General features: G+C 41.6%; 36 non-coding genes across 36 annotated transcripts in view; all 36 read left to right on the top strand.

The window, feature by feature from the left end:
• Positions 1–5, top strand: part of AC3HAE_034420 (transfer RNA threonine (anticodon AGU)) — a 74-nt gene extending 69 nt beyond the window's left edge. Inside the window, exon 1 of the tRNA in view lies at positions 1–5. This exon is cut by the window's left edge and continues 69 nt beyond it. This is a non-coding gene — a tRNA (tRNA-Thr).
• A 573-nt stretch (positions 6–578) lies between these two features.
• Positions 579–651, top strand: AC3HAE_034419 (transfer RNA lysine (anticodon CUU)). The gene has a single exon. It is a non-coding gene; the product is annotated as a tRNA-Lys (tRNA).
• Positions 652–1,216: 565 nt separating this feature from the next.
• Positions 1,217–1,290, top strand: AC3HAE_034418 (transfer RNA threonine (anticodon AGU)). The gene has a single exon. It is a non-coding gene; the product is annotated as a tRNA-Thr (tRNA).
• Positions 1,291–2,184: 894 nt separating this feature from the next.
• AC3HAE_034417 (transfer RNA threonine (anticodon AGU)) lies at positions 2,185–2,258 on the top strand. The gene has a single exon. It is a non-coding gene; the product is annotated as a tRNA-Thr (tRNA).
• Positions 2,259–2,831: 573 nt separating this feature from the next.
• On the top strand, positions 2,832–2,904 carry AC3HAE_034414 (transfer RNA lysine (anticodon CUU)). Its single transcript has one exon. It is a non-coding gene; the product is annotated as a tRNA-Lys (tRNA).
• Positions 2,905–3,151: 247 nt separating this feature from the next.
• AC3HAE_034413 (transfer RNA threonine (anticodon UGU)) lies at positions 3,152–3,225 on the top strand. Its single transcript has one exon. It is a non-coding gene; the product is annotated as a tRNA-Thr (tRNA).
• Positions 3,226–3,798: 573 nt separating this feature from the next.
• AC3HAE_034412 (transfer RNA lysine (anticodon CUU)) lies at positions 3,799–3,871 on the top strand. Its single transcript has one exon. It is a non-coding gene; the product is annotated as a tRNA-Lys (tRNA).
• Positions 3,872–4,118: 247 nt separating this feature from the next.
• AC3HAE_034411 (transfer RNA threonine (anticodon AGU)) lies at positions 4,119–4,192 on the top strand. Its single transcript has one exon. It is a non-coding gene; the product is annotated as a tRNA-Thr (tRNA).
• Positions 4,193–4,766: 574 nt separating this feature from the next.
• Positions 4,767–4,839, top strand: AC3HAE_034410 (transfer RNA lysine (anticodon CUU)). The gene has a single exon. It is a non-coding gene; the product is annotated as a tRNA-Lys (tRNA).
• Positions 4,840–5,086: 247 nt separating this feature from the next.
• On the top strand, positions 5,087–5,160 carry AC3HAE_034409 (transfer RNA threonine (anticodon UGU)). The gene has a single exon. It is a non-coding gene; the product is annotated as a tRNA-Thr (tRNA).
• A 573-nt stretch (positions 5,161–5,733) lies between these two features.
• On the top strand, positions 5,734–5,806 carry AC3HAE_034408 (transfer RNA lysine (anticodon CUU)). Its single transcript has one exon. It is a non-coding gene; the product is annotated as a tRNA-Lys (tRNA).
• Positions 5,807–6,053: 247 nt separating this feature from the next.
• AC3HAE_034407 (transfer RNA threonine (anticodon AGU)) lies at positions 6,054–6,127 on the top strand. Its single transcript has one exon. It is a non-coding gene; the product is annotated as a tRNA-Thr (tRNA).
• A 574-nt stretch (positions 6,128–6,701) lies between these two features.
• On the top strand, positions 6,702–6,774 carry AC3HAE_034406 (transfer RNA lysine (anticodon CUU)). The gene has a single exon. It is a non-coding gene; the product is annotated as a tRNA-Lys (tRNA).
• A 247-nt stretch (positions 6,775–7,021) lies between these two features.
• AC3HAE_034404 (transfer RNA threonine (anticodon UGU)) lies at positions 7,022–7,095 on the top strand. The gene has a single exon. It is a non-coding gene; the product is annotated as a tRNA-Thr (tRNA).
• A 573-nt stretch (positions 7,096–7,668) lies between these two features.
• AC3HAE_034402 (transfer RNA lysine (anticodon CUU)) lies at positions 7,669–7,741 on the top strand. The gene has a single exon. It is a non-coding gene; the product is annotated as a tRNA-Lys (tRNA).
• A 247-nt stretch (positions 7,742–7,988) lies between these two features.
• On the top strand, positions 7,989–8,062 carry AC3HAE_034401 (transfer RNA threonine (anticodon AGU)). The gene has a single exon. It is a non-coding gene; the product is annotated as a tRNA-Thr (tRNA).
• Positions 8,063–8,636: 574 nt separating this feature from the next.
• On the top strand, positions 8,637–8,709 carry AC3HAE_034400 (transfer RNA lysine (anticodon CUU)). Its single transcript has one exon. It is a non-coding gene; the product is annotated as a tRNA-Lys (tRNA).
• A 247-nt stretch (positions 8,710–8,956) lies between these two features.
• AC3HAE_034399 (transfer RNA threonine (anticodon UGU)) lies at positions 8,957–9,030 on the top strand. Its single transcript has one exon. It is a non-coding gene; the product is annotated as a tRNA-Thr (tRNA).
• Positions 9,031–9,603: 573 nt separating this feature from the next.
• On the top strand, positions 9,604–9,676 carry AC3HAE_034398 (transfer RNA lysine (anticodon CUU)). Its single transcript has one exon. It is a non-coding gene; the product is annotated as a tRNA-Lys (tRNA).
• Positions 9,677–9,923: 247 nt separating this feature from the next.
• AC3HAE_034397 (transfer RNA threonine (anticodon AGU)) lies at positions 9,924–9,997 on the top strand. The gene has a single exon. It is a non-coding gene; the product is annotated as a tRNA-Thr (tRNA).
• A 574-nt stretch (positions 9,998–10,571) lies between these two features.
• AC3HAE_034396 (transfer RNA lysine (anticodon CUU)) lies at positions 10,572–10,644 on the top strand. The gene has a single exon. It is a non-coding gene; the product is annotated as a tRNA-Lys (tRNA).
• Positions 10,645–10,891: 247 nt separating this feature from the next.
• On the top strand, positions 10,892–10,965 carry AC3HAE_034395 (transfer RNA threonine (anticodon UGU)). Its single transcript has one exon. It is a non-coding gene; the product is annotated as a tRNA-Thr (tRNA).
• A 573-nt stretch (positions 10,966–11,538) lies between these two features.
• AC3HAE_034393 (transfer RNA lysine (anticodon UUU)) lies at positions 11,539–11,611 on the top strand. The gene has a single exon. It is a non-coding gene; the product is annotated as a tRNA-Lys (tRNA).
• Positions 11,612–11,858: 247 nt separating this feature from the next.
• AC3HAE_034392 (transfer RNA threonine (anticodon AGU)) lies at positions 11,859–11,932 on the top strand. The gene has a single exon. It is a non-coding gene; the product is annotated as a tRNA-Thr (tRNA).
• Positions 11,933–12,506: 574 nt separating this feature from the next.
• Positions 12,507–12,579, top strand: AC3HAE_034390 (transfer RNA lysine (anticodon CUU)). Its single transcript has one exon. It is a non-coding gene; the product is annotated as a tRNA-Lys (tRNA).
• A 247-nt stretch (positions 12,580–12,826) lies between these two features.
• Positions 12,827–12,900, top strand: AC3HAE_034389 (transfer RNA threonine (anticodon UGU)). The gene has a single exon. It is a non-coding gene; the product is annotated as a tRNA-Thr (tRNA).
• A 573-nt stretch (positions 12,901–13,473) lies between these two features.
• Positions 13,474–13,546, top strand: AC3HAE_034388 (transfer RNA lysine (anticodon CUU)). Its single transcript has one exon. It is a non-coding gene; the product is annotated as a tRNA-Lys (tRNA).
• A 247-nt stretch (positions 13,547–13,793) lies between these two features.
• Positions 13,794–13,867, top strand: AC3HAE_034387 (transfer RNA threonine (anticodon AGU)). Its single transcript has one exon. It is a non-coding gene; the product is annotated as a tRNA-Thr (tRNA).
• Positions 13,868–14,441: 574 nt separating this feature from the next.
• Positions 14,442–14,514, top strand: AC3HAE_034386 (transfer RNA lysine (anticodon CUU)). Its single transcript has one exon. It is a non-coding gene; the product is annotated as a tRNA-Lys (tRNA).
• Positions 14,515–14,761: 247 nt separating this feature from the next.
• Positions 14,762–14,835, top strand: AC3HAE_034385 (transfer RNA threonine (anticodon UGU)). The gene has a single exon. It is a non-coding gene; the product is annotated as a tRNA-Thr (tRNA).
• Positions 14,836–15,408: 573 nt separating this feature from the next.
• Positions 15,409–15,481, top strand: AC3HAE_034384 (transfer RNA lysine (anticodon CUU)). Its single transcript has one exon. It is a non-coding gene; the product is annotated as a tRNA-Lys (tRNA).
• A 247-nt stretch (positions 15,482–15,728) lies between these two features.
• On the top strand, positions 15,729–15,802 carry AC3HAE_034382 (transfer RNA threonine (anticodon AGU)). The gene has a single exon. It is a non-coding gene; the product is annotated as a tRNA-Thr (tRNA).
• Positions 15,803–16,376: 574 nt separating this feature from the next.
• AC3HAE_034381 (transfer RNA lysine (anticodon CUU)) lies at positions 16,377–16,449 on the top strand. Its single transcript has one exon. It is a non-coding gene; the product is annotated as a tRNA-Lys (tRNA).
• Positions 16,450–16,696: 247 nt separating this feature from the next.
• Positions 16,697–16,770, top strand: AC3HAE_034380 (transfer RNA threonine (anticodon UGU)). The gene has a single exon. It is a non-coding gene; the product is annotated as a tRNA-Thr (tRNA).
• Positions 16,771–17,343: 573 nt separating this feature from the next.
• Positions 17,344–17,416, top strand: AC3HAE_034378 (transfer RNA lysine (anticodon CUU)). The gene has a single exon. It is a non-coding gene; the product is annotated as a tRNA-Lys (tRNA).
• Positions 17,417–17,663: 247 nt separating this feature from the next.
• Positions 17,664–17,737, top strand: AC3HAE_034377 (transfer RNA threonine (anticodon AGU)). Its single transcript has one exon. It is a non-coding gene; the product is annotated as a tRNA-Thr (tRNA).
• The last annotated feature ends 58 nt before the right edge of the window (positions 17,738–17,795 follow it).

Here is a 17,795-nt window from a genome sequence, read left to right as displayed (position 1 = left end):
TACCTTGCAGTCTGCAGTATAATTTGATACAAGCTTTTCTTGAGGCACCAAAAAACATCTCGTCTCATCAGCGTCTTTTGCTAGTGGTTGCAAACCTGCAAAGTATCTATACAATAGACTTTCCTTCAATGTCAACTATATGTGCACTAACCATAGCAATCTGGCGTTCACTCTTGGGTGGGCAGGGGAAAGCGTCATGCAATGTATCTATGCAATCTATACAGCTTTCTTTCACCTTATGCCATTACATGAATGTGTTTTAGACATTGGTAAAAATCCCATGGGAGACCAGCAAGAAAATTGCTGGATTTGAAGGTTAGGGTTCCACAAGGTCAATGTGATATTTTGCAACATTGAATACATTTCTCATGCCCGGTTAGCTCAGTCAGTGCATGACTCTTCCATGTCTTTAGACATTGGCACAAGTAATTTGTCTTGATGTGTACAACCATAATTGTATACATTGTCTGTGGCAAAGCAAAGACGACCTCTTAAAGGGTTGATGGGACTAATGCTCATTGATTACTTTGTCTTGGCCAGTTTTGTTTGAAAATTGGCAGGGTCAATATTGTTAAAATGCCCGGTTAGCTCAGTCGGTAGAGCATGAGACTCTTAATCTCAGGGTCGTGGGTTCGAGCCCCACATTGGGCTGCTATGTCTTTAGACATCGGCGTAAGCATTCTGTGAAGATGACTGCAACCGTAATTGTATGCATTGTCTGTGGCAAAAGTAAGCTGCCCTCTTAAGGGGTTGCTGGGAGACCACCATAGGTATTTTCCCACATCAAGCCTAAGATGCCCATAACTGTAAGTCTTATCACACAGCCACAGATAAGAACATATTGATACTGACTTTTTATTACAAGAATTTGGTAAAGTATTTTGATACTGTCTAAAGTGGTGCTGTGGCTTAGTTGGTTAAAGTGCCTGTCTAGTAAACAGGTCGTGGGTTCGAGCCCCACATTGGGCTGCTATGTCTTTAGACATCGGCGTAAGCATTCTGTGAAGATGACTGCAACCGTAATTGTATGCATTGTCTGTGGCAAAAGTAAGCTGCCCTCTTAAGGGGTTGCTGGGAGACCACCATAGGTATTTTCCCACATCAAGCCTAAGATGCCCATAACTGTAAGTCTTATCACACAGCCACAGATAAGAACATATTGATACTGACTTTTTATTACAAGAATTTGGTAAAGTATTTTGATTCTGTCTAAAGTGGTGCTGTGGCTTAGTTGGTTAAAGTGCCTGTCTAGTAAACAGGAGATCCTGGGTTCAAATCCCAGCAGTACCTTGCAGTCTGCAGTATAATTTGATACAAGCTTTTCTTGAGGCACCAAAAAACATCTCGTCTCATCAGCGTTTTTTTGCTAGTGGTGGCAAACCTGCAAAGTATCTATACAATAGACTTTCCTTCAATGTCAACTATATGTGCACTAACCATAGCAATCTGGCGTTCACTCTTGGGTGGGCAGGGGAAAGCGTCATGCAATGTATCTATGCAATCTATACAGCTTTCTTTCACCTTATGCCATTACATAAATGTCTTTTAGACATTGGTAAAAATCCCATGGGAGACCAGCAAGAAAATTGCTGGATTTGAAGGTTAGGGTTCCACAAGGTCAATGTGATATTTTGCAACATTGAATACATTTCTCATGCCCGGTTAGCTCAGTCAGTGCATGACTCTTCCATGTCTTTAGACATTGGCACAAGTATTTTGTCTTGATGTGTACAACCATAATTGTATACATTGTCTGTGGCAAAGCAAAGACGACCTCTTAAAGGGTTGATGGGACTAATGCTCATTGATTACTTTGTCTTGGCCAGTTTTGTTTGAAAATTGGCAGGGTCAATATTTTTAAAATGACCGGTTAGCTCAGTCGGTAGAGCATGAGACTCTTAATCTCAGGGTCGTCGGTTCGAGCCCCACATTGGGCTGCTATGTCTTTAGACATCGGCGTAAGCATTCTGTGAAGATGACTGCAACAGTAATTGTATGCATTGTCTGTGGCAAAAGTAAGCTGCCCTCTTAAGGGGTTGCTGGGAGACCACCATAGGTGTTTTCCCACATCAAGCCTAAGATGCCCATAACTGTAAGTCTTATCACACAGCCACAGATAAGAACATATTGATACTGACTTTTTATTACAAGAATTTGGTAAAGTATTTTGATTCTGTCTAAAGTGGTGCTGTGGCTTAGTTGGTTAAAGTGCCTGTCTAGTAAACAGGAGATCCTGGGTTCAAATCCCAGCAGTACCTTGCAGTCTGCAGTATAATTTGATACAAGCTTTTCTTGAGGCACCAAAAAACATCTCGTCTCATCAGCGTCTTTTGCTAGTGGTTGCAAACCTGCAAAGTATCTATACAATAGACTTTCCTTCAATGTCAACTATATGTGCACTAACCATAGCAATCTGGCGTTCACTCTTGGGTGGGCAGGGGAAAGCGTCATGCAATGTATCTATGCAATCTATACAGCTTTCTTTCACCTTATGCCATTACATGAATGTGTTTTAGACATTGGTAAAAATCCCATGGGAGACCAGCAAGAAAATTGCTGGATTTGAAGGTTAGGGTTCCACAAGGTCAATGTGATATTTTGCAACATTGAATACATTTCTCATGCCCGGTTAGCTCAGTCAGTGCATGACTCTTCCATGTCTTTAGACATTGGCACAAGTAATTTGTCTTGATGTGTACAACCATAATTGTATACATTGTCTGTGGCAAAGCAAAGACGACCTCTTAAAGGGTTGATGGGACTAATGCTCATTGATTACTTTGTCTTGGCCAGTTTTGTTTGAAAATTGGCAGGGTCAATATTGTTAAAATGCCCGGTTAGCTCAGTCGGTAGAGCATGAGACTCTTAATCTCAGGGTCGTGGGTTCGAGCCCCACATTGGGCTGCTATGTCTTTAGACATCGGCGTAAGCATTCTGTGAAGATGACTGCAACCGTAATTGTATGCATTGTCTGTGGCAAAAGTAAGCTGCCCTCTTAAGGGGTTGCTGGGAGACCACCATAGGTATTTTCCCACATCAAGCCTAAGATGCCCATAACTGTAAGTCTTATCACACAGCCACAGATTAGAACAAATTGATACTGACTTTTTATTACAAGAATTTGATAAAGTATTTTGATACTGTCCAAAGTGGTGCTGTGGCTTAGTTGGTTAAAGTGCCTGTCTTGTAAACAGGAGATCCTGGGTTCAAATCCCAGCAGTACCTTGCAGTCTGCAGTATAAATTGATACAAGCTTTTCTTGAGGCACCAAAAAACATCTCGTCTCATCAGCGTTTTTTGCTAGTGGTTGCAAACCTGCAAAGTATCTATACAATAGACTTTCCTTCAATGTCAACTATATGTGCACTAACCATAGCAATCTGGCGTTCACTCTTGGGTGGGCAGGGGAAAGCGTCATGCAATGTATCTATGCAATCTATACAGCTTTCTTTCACCTTATGCCATTACATGAATGTGTTTTAGACATTGGTAAAAATCCCATGGGAGACCAGCAAGAAAATTGCTGGATTTGAAGGTTAGGGTTCCACAAGGTCAATGTGATATTTTGCAACATTGAATACATTTCTCATGCCCGGTTAGCTCAGTCAGTGCATGACTCTTCCATGTCTTTAGACATTGGCACAAGTATTTTGTCTTGATGTGTACAACCATAATTGTATACATTGTCTGTGGCAAAGCAAAGACGACCTCTTAAAGGGTTGATGGGACTAATGCTCATTGATTACTTTGTCTTGGCCAGTTTTGTTTGAAAATTGGCAGGGTCAATATGGTTAAAATGCCCGGTTAGCTCAGTCGGTAGAGCATGAGACTCTTAATCTCAGGGTCGTGGGTTCGAGCCCCACATTGGGCTGCTATGTCTTTAGACATCGGCGTAAGCATTCTGTGAAGATGACTGCAACCGTAATTGTATGCATTGTCTGTGGCAAAAGTAAGCTGCCCTCTTAAGGGGTTGCTGGGAGACCACCATAGGCGTTTTCCCACATCAAGCCTAAGATGCCCATAACTGTAAGTCTTATCACACAGCCACAGATAAGAACATATTGATACTGACTTTTTATTACAAGAATTTGGTAAAGTATCTTGATTCTGTCTAAAGTGGTGCTGTGGCTTAGTTGGTTAAAGTGCCTGTCTAGTAAACAGGAGATCCTGGGTTCAAATCCCAGCAGTACCTTGCAGTCTGCAGTATAATTTGATACAAGCTTTTCTTGAGGCACCAAAAAACATCTCTTCTCATCAGTGTTTTTTTGCTAGTGGTTGCAAACCTGCAAAGTATCTATACAATAGACTTTCCTTCAATGTCAACTATATGTGCACTAACCATAGCAATCTGGCGTTCACTCTTGGGTGGGCAGGGGAAAGCATCATGCAATGTATCTATGCAATCTATACAGCTTTCTTTCACCTTATGCCATTACATGAATGTGTTTTAGACATTGGTAAAAATCCCATGGGAGACCAGCAAGAAAATTGCTGGATTTGAAGGTTAGGGTTCCACAAGGTCAATGTGATATTTTGCAACATTGAATACATTTCTCATGCCCGGTTAGCTCAGTCAGTGCATGACTCTTCCATGTCTTTAGACATTGGCACAAGTATTTTGTCTTGATGTGTACAACCATAATTGTATACATTGTCTGTGGCAAAGCAAAGACGACCTCTTAAAGGGTTGATGGGACTAATGCTCATTGATTACTTTGTCTTGGCCAGTTTTGTTTGAAAATTGGCAGGGTCAATATGGTTAAAATGCCCGGTTAGCTCAGTCGGTAGAGCATGAGACTCTTAATCTCAGGGTCGTGGGTTCGAGCCCCACATTGGGCTGCTATGTCTTTAGACATCGGCGTAAGCATTCTGTGAAGATGACTGCAACCGTAATTGTATGCATTGTCTGTGGCAAAAGTAAGCTGCCCTCTTAAGGGGTTGCTGGGAGACCACCATAGGTGTTTTCCCACATCAAGCCTAAGATGCCCATAACTGTAAGTCTTATCACACAGCCACAGATTAGAACAAATTGATACTGACTTTTTATTACAAGAATTTGATAAAGTATTTTGATACTGTCCAAAGTGGTGCTGTGGCTTAGTTGGTTAAAGTGCCTGTCTTGTAAACAGGAGATCCTGGGTTCAAATCCCAGCAGTACCTTGCAGTCTGCAGTATAAATTGATACAAGCTTTTCTTGAGGCACCAAAAAACATCTCGTCTCATCAGCGGTTTTTGCTAGTGGTTGCAAACCTGCAAAGTATCTATACAATAGACTTTCCTTCAATGTCAACTATATGTGCACTAACCATAGCAATCTGGCGTTCACTCTTGGGTGGGCAGGGGAAAGCGTCATGCAATGTATCTATGCAATCTATACAGCTTTCTTTCACCTTATGCCATTACATGAATGTGTTTTAGACATTGGTAAAAATCCCATGGGAGACCAGCAAGAAAATTGCTGGATTTGAAGGTTAGGGTTCCACAAGGTCAATGTGATATTTTGCAACATTGAATACATTTCTCATGCCCGGTTAGCTCAGTCAGTGCATGACTCTTCCATGTCTTTAGACATTGGCACAAGTATTTTGTCTTGATGTGTACAACCATAATTGTATACATTGTCTGTGGCAAAGCAAAGACGACCTCTTAAAGGGTTGATGGGACTAATGCTCATTGATTACTTTGTCTTGGCCAGTTTTGTTTGAAAATTGGCAGGGTCAATATGGTTAAAATGCCCGGTTAGCTCAGTCGGTAGAGCATGAGACTCTTAATCTCAGGGTCGTGGGTTCGAGCCCCACATTGGGCTGCTATGTCTTTAGACATCGGCGTAAGCATTCTGTGAAGATGACTGCAACCGTAATTGTATGCATTGTCTGTGGCAAAAGTAAGCTGCCCTCTTAAGGGGTTGCTGGGAGACCACCATAGGCGTTTTCCCACATCAAGCCTAAGATGCCCATAACTGTAAGTCTTATCACACAGCCACAGATAAGAACATATTGATACTGACTTTTTATTACAAGAATTTGGTAAAGTATCTTGATTCTGTCTAAAGTGGTGCTGTGGCTTAGTTGGTTAAAGTGCCTGTCTAGTAAACAGGAGATCCTGGGTTCAAATCCCAGCAGTACCTTGCAGTCTGCAGTATAATTTGATACAAGCTTTTCTTGAGGCACCAAAAAACATCTCTTCTCATCAGTGTTTTTTTGCTAGTGGTTGCAAACCTGCAAAGTATCTATACAATAGACTTTCCTTCAATGTCAACTATATGTGCACTAACCATAGCAATCTGGCGTTCACTCTTGGGTGGGCAGGGGAAAGCATCATGCAATGTATCTATGCAATCTATACAGCTTTCTTTCACCTTATGCCATTACATGAATGTGTTTTAGACATTGGTAAAAATCCCATGGGAGACCAGCAAGAAAATTGCTGGATTTGAAGGTTAGGGTTCCACAAGGTCAATGTGATATTTTGCAACATTGAATACATTTCTCATGCCCGGTTAGCTCAGTCAGTGCATGACTCTTCCATGTCTTTAGACATTGGCACAAGTATTTTGTCTTGATGTGTACAACCATAATTGTATACATTGTCTGTGGCAAAGCAAAGACGACCTCTTAAAGGGTTGATGGGACTAATGCTCATTGATTACTTTGTCTTGGCCAGTTTTGTTTGAAAATTGGCAGGGTCAATATGGTTAAAATGCCCGGTTAGCTCAGTCGGTAGAGCATGAGACTCTTAATCTCAGGGTCGTGGGTTCGAGCCCCACATTGGGCTGCTATGTCTTTAGACATCGGCGTAAGCATTCTGTGAAGATGACTGCAACCGTAATTGTATGCATTGTCTGTGGCAAAAGTAAGCTGCCCTCTTAAGGGGTTGCTGGGAGACCACCATAGGTGTTTTCCCACATCAAGCCTAAGATGCCCATAACTGTAAGTCTTATCACACAGCCACAGATTAGAACAAATTGATATTGACTTTTTATTACAAGAATTTGATAAAGTATTTTGATTCTGTCCAAAGTGGTGCTGTGGCTTAGTTGGTTAAAGTGCCTGTCTTGTAAACAGGAGATCCTGGGTTCAAATCCCAGCAGTACCTTGCAGTCTGCAGTATAATTTGATACAAGCGTTTCTTGAGGCACCAAAAAACATCTCGTCTCATCAGCGTTTTTTGCTAGTGGTTGCAAACCTGCAAAGTATCTATACAATAGACTTTCCTTCAATGTCAACTATATGTGCACTAACCATAGCAATCTGGCGTTCACTCTTGGGTGGGCAGGGGAAAGCATCATGCAATGTATCTATGCAATCTATACAGCTTTCTTTCACCTTATGCCATTACATGAATGTGTTTTAGACATTGGTAAAAATCCCATGGGAGACCAGCAAGAAAATTGCTGGATTTGAAGGTTAGGGTTCCACAAGGTCAATGTGATATTTTGCAACATTGAATACATTTCTCATGCCCGGTTAGCTCAGTCAGTGCATGACTCTTCCATGTCTTTAGACATTGGCACAAGTATTTTGTCTTGATGTGTACAACCATAATTGTATACATTGTCTGTGGCAAAGCAAAGACGACCTCTTAAAGGGTTGATGGGACTAATGCTCATTGATTACTTTGTCTTGGCCAGTTTTGTTTGAAAATTGGCAGGGTCAATATGGTTAAAATGCCCGGTTAGCTCAGTCGGTAGAGCATGAGACTCTTAATCTCAGGGTCGTGGGTTCGAGCCCCACATTGGGCTGCTATGTCTTTAGACATCGGCGTAAGCATTCTGTGAAGATGACTGCAACCGTAATTGTATGCATTGTCTGTGGCAAAAGTAAGCTGCCCTCTTAAGGGGTTGCTGGGAGACCACCATAGGCGTTTTCCCACATCAAGCCTAAGATGCCCATAACTGTAAGTCTTATCACACAGCCACAGATAAGAACATATTGATACTGACTTTTTATTACAAGAATTTGGTAAAGTATCTTGATTCTGTCTAAAGTGGTGCTGTGGCTTAGTTGGTTAAAGTGCCTGTCTAGTAAACAGGAGATCCTGGGTTCAAATCCCAGCAGTACCTTGCAGTCTGCAGTATAATTTGATACAAGCTTTTCTTGAGGCACCAAAAAACATCTCTTCTCATCAGTGTTTTTTTGCTAGTGGTTGCAAACCTGCAAAGTATCTATACAATAGACTTTCCTTCAATGTCAACTATATGTGCACTAACCATAGCAATCTGGCGTTCACTCTTGGGTGGGCAGGGGAAAGCATCATGCAATGTATCTATGCAATCTATACAGCTTTCTTTCACCTTATGCCATTACATGAATGTGTTTTAGACATTGGTAAAAATCCCATGGGAGACCAGCAAGAAAATTGCTGGATTTGAAGGTTAGGGTTCCACAAGGTCAATGTGATATTTTGCAACATTGAATACATTTCTCATGCCCGGTTAGCTCAGTCAGTGCATGACTCTTCCATGTCTTTAGACATTGGCACAAGTATTTTGTCTTGATGTGTACAACCATAATTGTATACATTGTCTGTGGCAAAGCAAAGACGACCTCTTAAAGGGTTGATGGGACTAATGCTCATTGATTACTTTGTCTTGGCCAGTTTTGTTTGAAAATTGGCAGGGTCAATATGGTTAAAATGCCCGGTTAGCTCAGTCGGTAGAGCATGAGACTCTTAATCTCAGGGTCGTGGGTTCGAGCCCCACATTGGGCTGCTATGTCTTTAGACATCGGCGTAAGCATTCTGTGAAGATGACTGCAACCGTAATTGTATGCATTGTCTGTGGCAAAAGTAAGCTGCCCTCTTAAGGGGTTGCTGGGAGACCACCATAGGTGTTTTCCCACATCAAGCCTAAGATGCCCATAACTGTAAGTCTTATCACACAGCCACAGATTAGAACAAATTGATACTGACTTTTTATTACAAGAATTTGATAAAGTATTTTGATACTGTCCAAAGTGGTGCTGTGGCTTAGTTGGTTAAAGTGCCTGTCTTGTAAACAGGAGATCCTGGGTTCAAATCCAAGCAGTACCTTGCAGTCTGCAGTATAAATTGATACAAGCTTTTCTTGAGGCACCAAAAAACATCTCGTCTCATCAGCGGTTTTTGCTAGTGGTTGCAAACCTGCAAAGTATCTATACAATAGACTTTCCTTCAATGTCAACTATATGTGCACTAACCATAGCAATCTGGCGTTCACTCTTGGGTGGGCAGGGGAAAGCGTCATGCAATGTATCTATGCAATCTATACAGCTTTCTTTCACCTTATGCCATTACATGAATGTGTTTTAGACATTGGTAAAAATCCCATGGGAGACCAGCAAGAAAATTGCTGGATTTGAAGGTTAGGGTTCCACAAGGTCAATGTGATATTTTGCAACATTGAATACATTTCTCATGCCCGGTTAGCTCAGTCAGTGCATGACTCTTCCATGTCTTTAGACATTGGCACAAGTATTTTGTCTTGATGTGTACAACCATAATTGTATACATTGTCTGTGGCAAAGCAAAGACGACCTCTTAAAGGGTTGATGGGACTAATGCTCATTGATTACTTTGTCTTGGCCAGTTTTGTTTGAAAATTGGCAGGGTCAATATGGTTAAAATGCCCGGTTAGCTCAGTCGGTAGAGCATGAGACTCTTAATCTCAGGGTCGTGGGTTCGAGCCCCACATTGGGCTGCTATGTCTTTAGACATCGGCGTAAGCATTCTGTGAAGATGACTGCAACCGTAATTGTATGCATTGTCTGTGGCAAAAGTAAGCTGCCCTCTTAAGGGGTTGCTGGGAGACCACCATAGGCGTTTTCCCACATCAAGCCTAAGATGCCCATAACTGTAAGTCTTATCACACAGCCACAGATAAGAACATATTGATACTGACTTTTTATTACAAGAATTTGTTAAAGTATCTTGATTCTGTCTACAGTGGTGCTGTGGCTTAGTTGGTTAAAGTGCCTGTCTAGTAAACAGGAGATCCTGGGTTCAAATCCCAGCAGTACCTTGCAGTCTGCAGTATAATTTGATACAAGCTTTTCTTGAGGCACCAAAAAACATCTCTTCTCATCAGTGTTTTTTTGCTAGTGGTTGCAAACCTGCAAAGTATCTATACAATAGACTTTCCTTCAATGTCAACTATATGTGCACTAACCATAGCAATCTGGCGTTCACTCTTGGGTGGGCAGGGGAAAGCATCATGCAATGTATCTATGCAATCTATACAGCTTTCTTTCACCTTATGCCATTACATGAATGTGTTTTAGACATTGGTAAAAATCCCATGGGAGACCAGCAAGAAAATTGCTGGATTTGAAGGTTAGGGTTCCACAAGGTCAATGTGATATTTTGCAACATTGAATACATTTCTCATGCCCGGTTAGCTCAGTCAGTGCATGACTCTTCCATGTCTTTAGACATTGGCACAAGTATTTTGTCTTGATGTGTACAACCATAATTGTATACATTGTCTGTGGCAAAGCAAAGACGACCTCTTAAAGGGTTGATGGGACTAATGCTCATTGATTACTTTGTCTTGGCCAGTTTTGTTTGAAAATTGGCAGGGTCAATATGGTTAAAATGCCCGGTTAGCTCAGTCGGTAGAGCATGAGACTCTTAATCTCAGGGTCGTGGGTTCGAGCCCCACATTGGGCTGCTATGTCTTTAGACATCGGCGTAAGCATTCTGTGAAGATGACTGCAACCGTAATTGTATGCATTGTCTGTGGCAAAAGTAAGCTGCCCTCTTAAGGGGTTGCTGGGAGACCACCATAGGTGTTTTCCCACATCAAGCCTAAGATGCCCATAACTGTAAGTCTTATCACACAGCCACAGATTAGAACAAATTGATATTGACTTTTTATTACAAGAATTTGATAAAGTATTTTGATTCTGTCCAAAGTGGTGCTGTGGCTTAGTTGGTTAAAGTGCCTGTCTTGTAAACAGGAGATCCTGGGTTCAAATCCCAGCAGTACCTTGCAGTCTGCAGTATAATTTGATACAAGCGTTTCTTGAGGCACCAAAAAACATCTCGTCTCATCAGCGTTTTTTGCTAGTGGTTGCAAACCTGCAAAGTATCTATACAATAGACTTTCCTTCAATGTCAACTATATGTGCACTAACCATAGCAATCTGGCGTTCACTCTTGGGTGGGCAGGGGAAAGCATCATGCAATGTATCTATGCAATCTATACAGCTTTCTTTCACCTTATGCCATTACATGAATGTGTTTTAGACATTGGTAAAAATCCCATGGGAGACCAGCAAGAAAATTGCTGGATTTGAAGGTTAGGGTTCCACAAGGTCAATGTGATATTTTGCAACATTGAATACATTTCTCATGCCCGGTTAGCTCAGTCAGTGCATGACTCTTCCATGTCTTTAGACATTGGCACAAGTATTTTGTCTTGATGTGTACAACCATAATTGTATACATTGTCTGTGGCAAAGCAAAGACGACCTCTTAAAGGGTTGATGGGACTAATGCTCATTGATTACTTTGTCTTGGCCAGTTTTGTTTGAAAATTGGCAGGGTCAATATGGTTAAAATGCCCGGTTAGCTCAGTCGGTAGAGCATGAGACTTTTAATCTCAGGGTCGTGGGTTCGAGCCCCACATTGGGCTGCTATGTCTTTAGACATCGGCGTAAGCATTCTGTGAAGATGACTGCAACCGTAATTGTATGCATTGTCTGTGGCAAAAGTAAGCTGCCCTCTTAAGGGGTTGCTGGGAGACCACCATAGGCGTTTTCCCACATCAAGCCTAAGATGCCCATAACTGTAAGTCTTATCACACAGCCACAGATAAGAACATATTGATACTGACTTTTTATTACAAGAATTTGGTAAAGTATCTTGATTCTGTCTAAAGTGGTGCTGTGGCTTAGTTGGTTAAAGTGCCTGTCTAGTAAACAGGAGATCCTGGGTTCAAATCCCAGCAGTACCTTGCAGTCTGCAGTATAATTTGATACAAGCTTTTCTTGAGGCACCAAAAAACATCTCTTCTCATCAGTGTTTTTTTGCTAGTGGTTGCAAACCTGCAAAGTATCTATACAATAGACTTTCCTTCAATGTCAACTATATGTGCACTAACCATAGCAATCTGGCGTTCACTCTTGGGTGGGCAGGGGAAAGCATCATGCAATGTATCTATGCAATCTATACAGCTTTCTTTCACCTTATGCCATTACATGAATGTGTTTTAGACATTGGTAAAAATCCCATGGGAGACCAGCAAGAAAATTGCTGGATTTGAAGGTTAGGGTTCCACAAGGTCAATGTGATATTTTGCAACATTGAATACATTTCTCATGCCCGGTTAGCTCAGTCAGTGCATGACTCTTCCATGTCTTTAGACATTGGCACAAGTATTTTGTCTTGATGTGTACAACCATAATTGTATACATTGTCTGTGGCAAAGCAAAGACGACCTCTTAAAGGGTTGATGGGACTAATGCTCATTGATTACTTTGTCTTGGCCAGTTTTGTTTGAAAATTGGCAGGGTCAATATGGTTAAAATGCCCGGTTAGCTCAGTCGGTAGAGCATGAGACTCTTAATCTCAGGGTCGTGGGTTCGAGCCCCACATTGGGCTGCTATGTCTTTAGACATCGGCGTAAGCATTCTGTGAAGATGACTGCAACCGTAATTGTATGCATTGTCTGTGGCAAAAGTAAGCTGCCCTCTTAAGGGGTTGCTGGGAGACCACCATAGGTGTTTTCCCACATCAAGCCTAAGATGCCCATAACTGTAAGTCTTATCACACAGCCACAGATTAGAACAAATTGATATTGACTTTTTATTACAAGAATTTGATAAAGTATTTTGATTCTGTCCAAAGTGGTGCTGTGGCTTAGTTGGTTAAAGTGCCTGTCTTGTAAACAGGAGATCCTGGGTTCAAATCCCAGCAGTACCTTGCAGTCTGCAGTATAATTTGATACAAGCGTTTCTTGAGGCACCAAAAAACATCTCGTCTCATCAGCGTTTTTTGCTAGTGGTTGCAAACCTGCAAAGTATCTATACAATAGACTTTCCTTCAATGTCAACTATATGTGCACTAACCATAGCAATCTGGCGTTCACTCTTGGGTGGGCAGGGGAAAGCATCATGCAATGTATCTATGCAATCTATACAGCTTTCTTTCACCTTATGCCATTACATGAATGTGTTTTAGACATTGGTAAAAATCCCATGGGAGACCAGCAAGAAAATTGCTGGATTTGAAGGTTAGGGTTCCACAAGGTCAATGTGATATTTTGCAACATTGAATACATTTCTCATGCCCGGTTAGCTCAGTCAGTGCATGACTCTTCCATGTCTTTAGACATTGGCACAAGTATTTTGTCTTGATGTGTACAACCATAATTGTATACATTGTCTGTGGCAAAGCAAAGACGACCTCTTAAAGGGTTGATGGGACTAATGCTCATTGATTACTTTGTCTTGGCCAGTTTTGTTTGAAAATTGGCAGGGTCAATATGGTTAAAATGCCCGGTTAGCTCAGTCGGTAGAGCATGAGACTCTTAATCTCAGGGTCGTGGGTTCGAGCCCCACATTGGGCTGCTATGTCTTTAGACATCGGCGTAAGCATTCTGTGAAGATGACTGCAACCGTAATTGTATGCATTGTCTGTGGCAAAAGTAAGCTGCCCTCTTAAGGGGTTGCTGGGAGACCACCATAGGCGTTTTCCCACATCAAGCCTAAGATGCCCATAACTGTAAGTCTTATCACACAGCCACAGATAAGAACATATTGATACTGACTTTTTATTACAAGAATTTGGTAAAGTATCTTGATTCTGTCTAAAGTGGTGCTGTGGCTTAGTTGGTTAAAGTGCCTGTCTAGTAAACAGGAGATCCTGGGTTCAAATCCCAGCAGTACCTTGCAGTCTGCAGTATAATTTGATACAAGCTTTTCTTGAGGCACCAAAAAACATCTCTTCTCATCAGTGTTTTTTTGCTAGTGGTTGCAAACCTGCAAAGTATCTATACAATAGACTTTCCTTCAATGTCAACTATATGTGCACTAACCATAGCAATCTGGCGTTCACTCTTGGGTGGGCAGGGGAAAGCATCATGCAATGTATCTATGCAATCTATACAGCTTTCTTTCACCTTATGCCATTACATGAATGTGTTTTAGACATTGGTAAAAATCCCATGGGAGACCAGCAAGAAAATTGCTGGATTTGAAGGTTAGGGTTCCACAAGGTCAATGTGATATTTTGCAACATTGAATACATTTCTCATGCCCGGTTAGCTCAGTCAGTGCATGACTCTTCCATGTCTTTAGACATTGGCACAAGTATTTTGTCTTGATGTGTACAACCATAATTGTATACATTGTCTGTGGCAAAGCAAAGACGACCTCTTAAAGGGTTGATGGGACTAATGCTCATTGATTACTTTGTCTTGGCCAGTTTTGTTTGAAAATTGGCAGGGTCAATATGGTTAAACTGCCCGGTTAGCTCAGTCGGTAGAGCATGAGACTCTTAATCTCAGGGTCGTGGGTTCGAGCCCCACATTGGGCTGCTATGTCTTTAGACATCGGCGTAAGCATTCTGTGAAGATGACTGCAACCGTAATTGTATGCATTGTCTGTGGCAAAAGTAAGCTGCCCTCTTAAGGGGTTGCTGGGAGACCACCATAGGTGTTTTCCCACATCAAGCCTAAGATGCCCATAACTGTAAGTCTTATCACACAGCCACAGATTAGAACAAATTGATACTGACTTTTTATTACAAGAATTTGATAAAGTATTTTGATACTGTCCAAAGTGGTGCTGTGGCTTAGTTGGTTAAAGTGCCTGTCTTGTAAACAGGAGATCCTGGGTTCAAATCCCAGCAGTACCTTGCAGTCTGCAGTATAAATTGATACAAGCTTTTCTTGAGGCACCAAAAAACATCTCGTCTCATCAGCGGTTTTTGCTAGTGGTTGCAAACCTGCAAAGTATCTATACAATAGACTTTCCTTCAATGTCAACTATATGTGCACTAACCATAGCAATCTGGCGTTCACTCTTGGGTGGGCAGGGGAAAGCGTCATGCAATGTATCTATGCAATCTATACAGCTTTCTTTCACCTTATGCCATTACATGAATGTGTTTTAGACATTGGTAAAAATCCCATGGGAGACCAGCAAGAAAATTGCTGGATTTGAAGGTTAGGGTTCCACAAGGTCAATGTGATATTTTGCAACATTGAATACATTTCTCATGCCCGGTTAGCTCAGTCAGTGCATGACTCTTCCATGTCTTTAGACATTGGCACAAGTATTTTGTCTTGATGTGTACAACCATAATTGTATACATTGTCTGTGGCAAAGCAAAGACGACCTCTTAAAGGGTTGATGGGACTAATGCTCATTGATTACTTTGTCTTGGCCAGTTTTGTTTGAAAATTGGCAGGGTCAATATGGTTAAAATGCCCGGTTAGCTCAGTCGGTAGAGCATGAGACTCTTAATCTCAGGGTCGTGGGTTCGAGCCCCACATTGGGCTGCTATGTCTTTAGACATCGGCGTAAGCATTCTGTGAAGATGACTGCAACCGTAATTGTATGCATTGTCTGTGGCAAAAGTAAGCTGCCCTCTTAAGGGGTTGCTGGGAGACCACCATAGGCGTTTTCCCACATCAAGCCTAAGATGCCCATAACTGTAAGTCTTATCACACAGCCACAGATAAGAACATATTGATACTGACTTTTTATTACAAGAATTTGGTAAAGTATCTTGATTCTGTCTAAAGTGGTGCTGTGGCTTAGTTGGTTAAAGTGCCTGTCTAGTAAACAGGAGATCATGGGTTCAAATCCCAGCAGTACCTTGCAGTCTGCAGTATAATTTGATACAAGCTTTTCTTGAGGCACCAAAAAACATCTCTTCTCATCAGTGTTTTTTTGCTAGTGGTTGCAAACCTGCAAAGTATCTATACAATAGACTTTCCTTCAATGTCAACTATATGTGCACTAACCATAGCAATCTGGCGTTCACTCTTGGGTGGGCAGGGGAAAGCATCATGCAATGTATCTATGCAATCTATACAGCTTTCTTTCACCTTATGCCATTACATGAATGTGTTTTAGACATTGGTAAAAATCCCATGGGAGACCAGCAAGAAAATTGCTGGATTTGAAGGTTAGGGTTCCACAAGGTCAATGTGATATTTTGCAACATTGAATACATTTCTCATGCCCGGTTAGCTCAGTCAGTGCATGACTCTTCCATGTCTTTAGACATTGGCACAAGTATTTTGTCTTGATGTGTACAACCATAATTGTATACATTGTCTGTGGCAAAGCAAAGACGACCTCTTAAAGGGTTGATGGGACTAATGCTCATTGATTACTTTGTCTTGGCCAGTTTTGTTTGAAAATTGGCAGGGTCAATATGGTTAAAATGCCCGGTTAGCTCAGTCGGTAGAGCATGAGACTCTTAATCTCAGGGTCGTGGGTTCGAGCCCCACATTGGGCTGCTATGTCTTTAGACATCGGCGTAAGCATTCTGTGAAGATGACTGCAACCGTAATTGTATGCATTGTCTGTGGCAAAAGTAAGCTGCCCTCTTAAGGGGTTGCTGGGAGACCACCATAGGTGTTTTCCCACATCAAGCCTAAGATGCCCATAACTGTAAGTCTTATCACACAGCCACAGATTAGAACAAATTGATATTGACTTTTTATTACAAGAATTTGATAAAGTATTTTGATTCTGTCCAAAGTGGTGCTGTGGCTTAGTTGGTTAAAGTGCCTGTCTTGTAAACAGGAGATCCTGGGTTCAAATCCCAGCAGTACCTTGCAGTCTGCAGTATAATTTGATACAAGCGTTTCTTGAGGCACCAAAAAACATCTCGTCTCATCAGCGTTTTTTGCTAGTGGTTGCAAACCTGCAAAGTATCTATACAATAGACTTTCCTTCAATGTCAACTATATGTGCACTAACCATAGCAATCTGGCGTTCACTCTTGGGTGGGCAGGGGAAAGCATCATGCAATGTATCTATGCAATCTATACAGCTTTCTTTCACCTTATGCCATTACATGAATGTGTTTTAGACATTGGTAAAAATCCCATGGGAGACCAGCAAGAAAATTGCTGGATTTGAAGGTTAGGGTTCCACAAGGTCAATGTGATATTTTGCAACATTGAATACATTTCTCATGCCCGGTTAGCTCAGTCAGTGCATGACTCTTCCATGTCTTTAGACATTGGCACAAGTATTTTGTCTTGATGTGTACAACCATAATTGTATACATTGTCTGTGGCAAAGCAAAGACGACCTCTTAAAGGGTTGATGGGACTAATGCTCATTGATTACTTTGTCTTGGCCAGTTTTGTTTGAAAATTGGCAGGGTCAATATGGTTAAAATGCCCGGTTAGCTCAGTCGGTAGAGCATGAGACTCTTAATCTCAGGGTCGTGGGTTCGAGCCCCACATTGGGCTGCTATGTCTTTAGACATCGGCGTAAGCATTCTGTGAAGATGACTGCAACCGTAATTGTATGCATTGTCTGTGGCAAAAGTAAGCTGCCCTCTTAAGGGGTTGCTGGGAGACCACCATAGGCGTTTTCCCACATCAAGCCTAAGATGCCCATAACTGTAAGTCTTATCACACAGCCACAGATAAGAACATATTGATACTGACTTTTTATTACAAGAATTTGGTAAAGTATCTTGATTCTGTCTAAAGTGGTGCTGTGGCTTAGTTGGTTAAAGTGCCTGTCTAGTAAACAGGAGATCCTGGGTTCAAATCCCAGCAGTACCTTGCAGTCTGCAGTATAATTTGATACAAGCTTTTCTTGAGGCACCAAAAAACATCTCTT

The sequence above is a fragment of the Micromesistius poutassou genome (genome assembly GCF_964030765.1).
Source record: "Micromesistius poutassou genome assembly, chromosome: 19".
In the NCBI taxonomy this organism is placed as follows: Eukaryota; Metazoa; Chordata; class Actinopteri; order Gadiformes; family Gadidae; genus Micromesistius; species Micromesistius poutassou.
The sequence above is the reverse complement of the archived record's forward strand: the minus strand, read 5'-3'. Positions and strand labels throughout refer to the sequence as shown.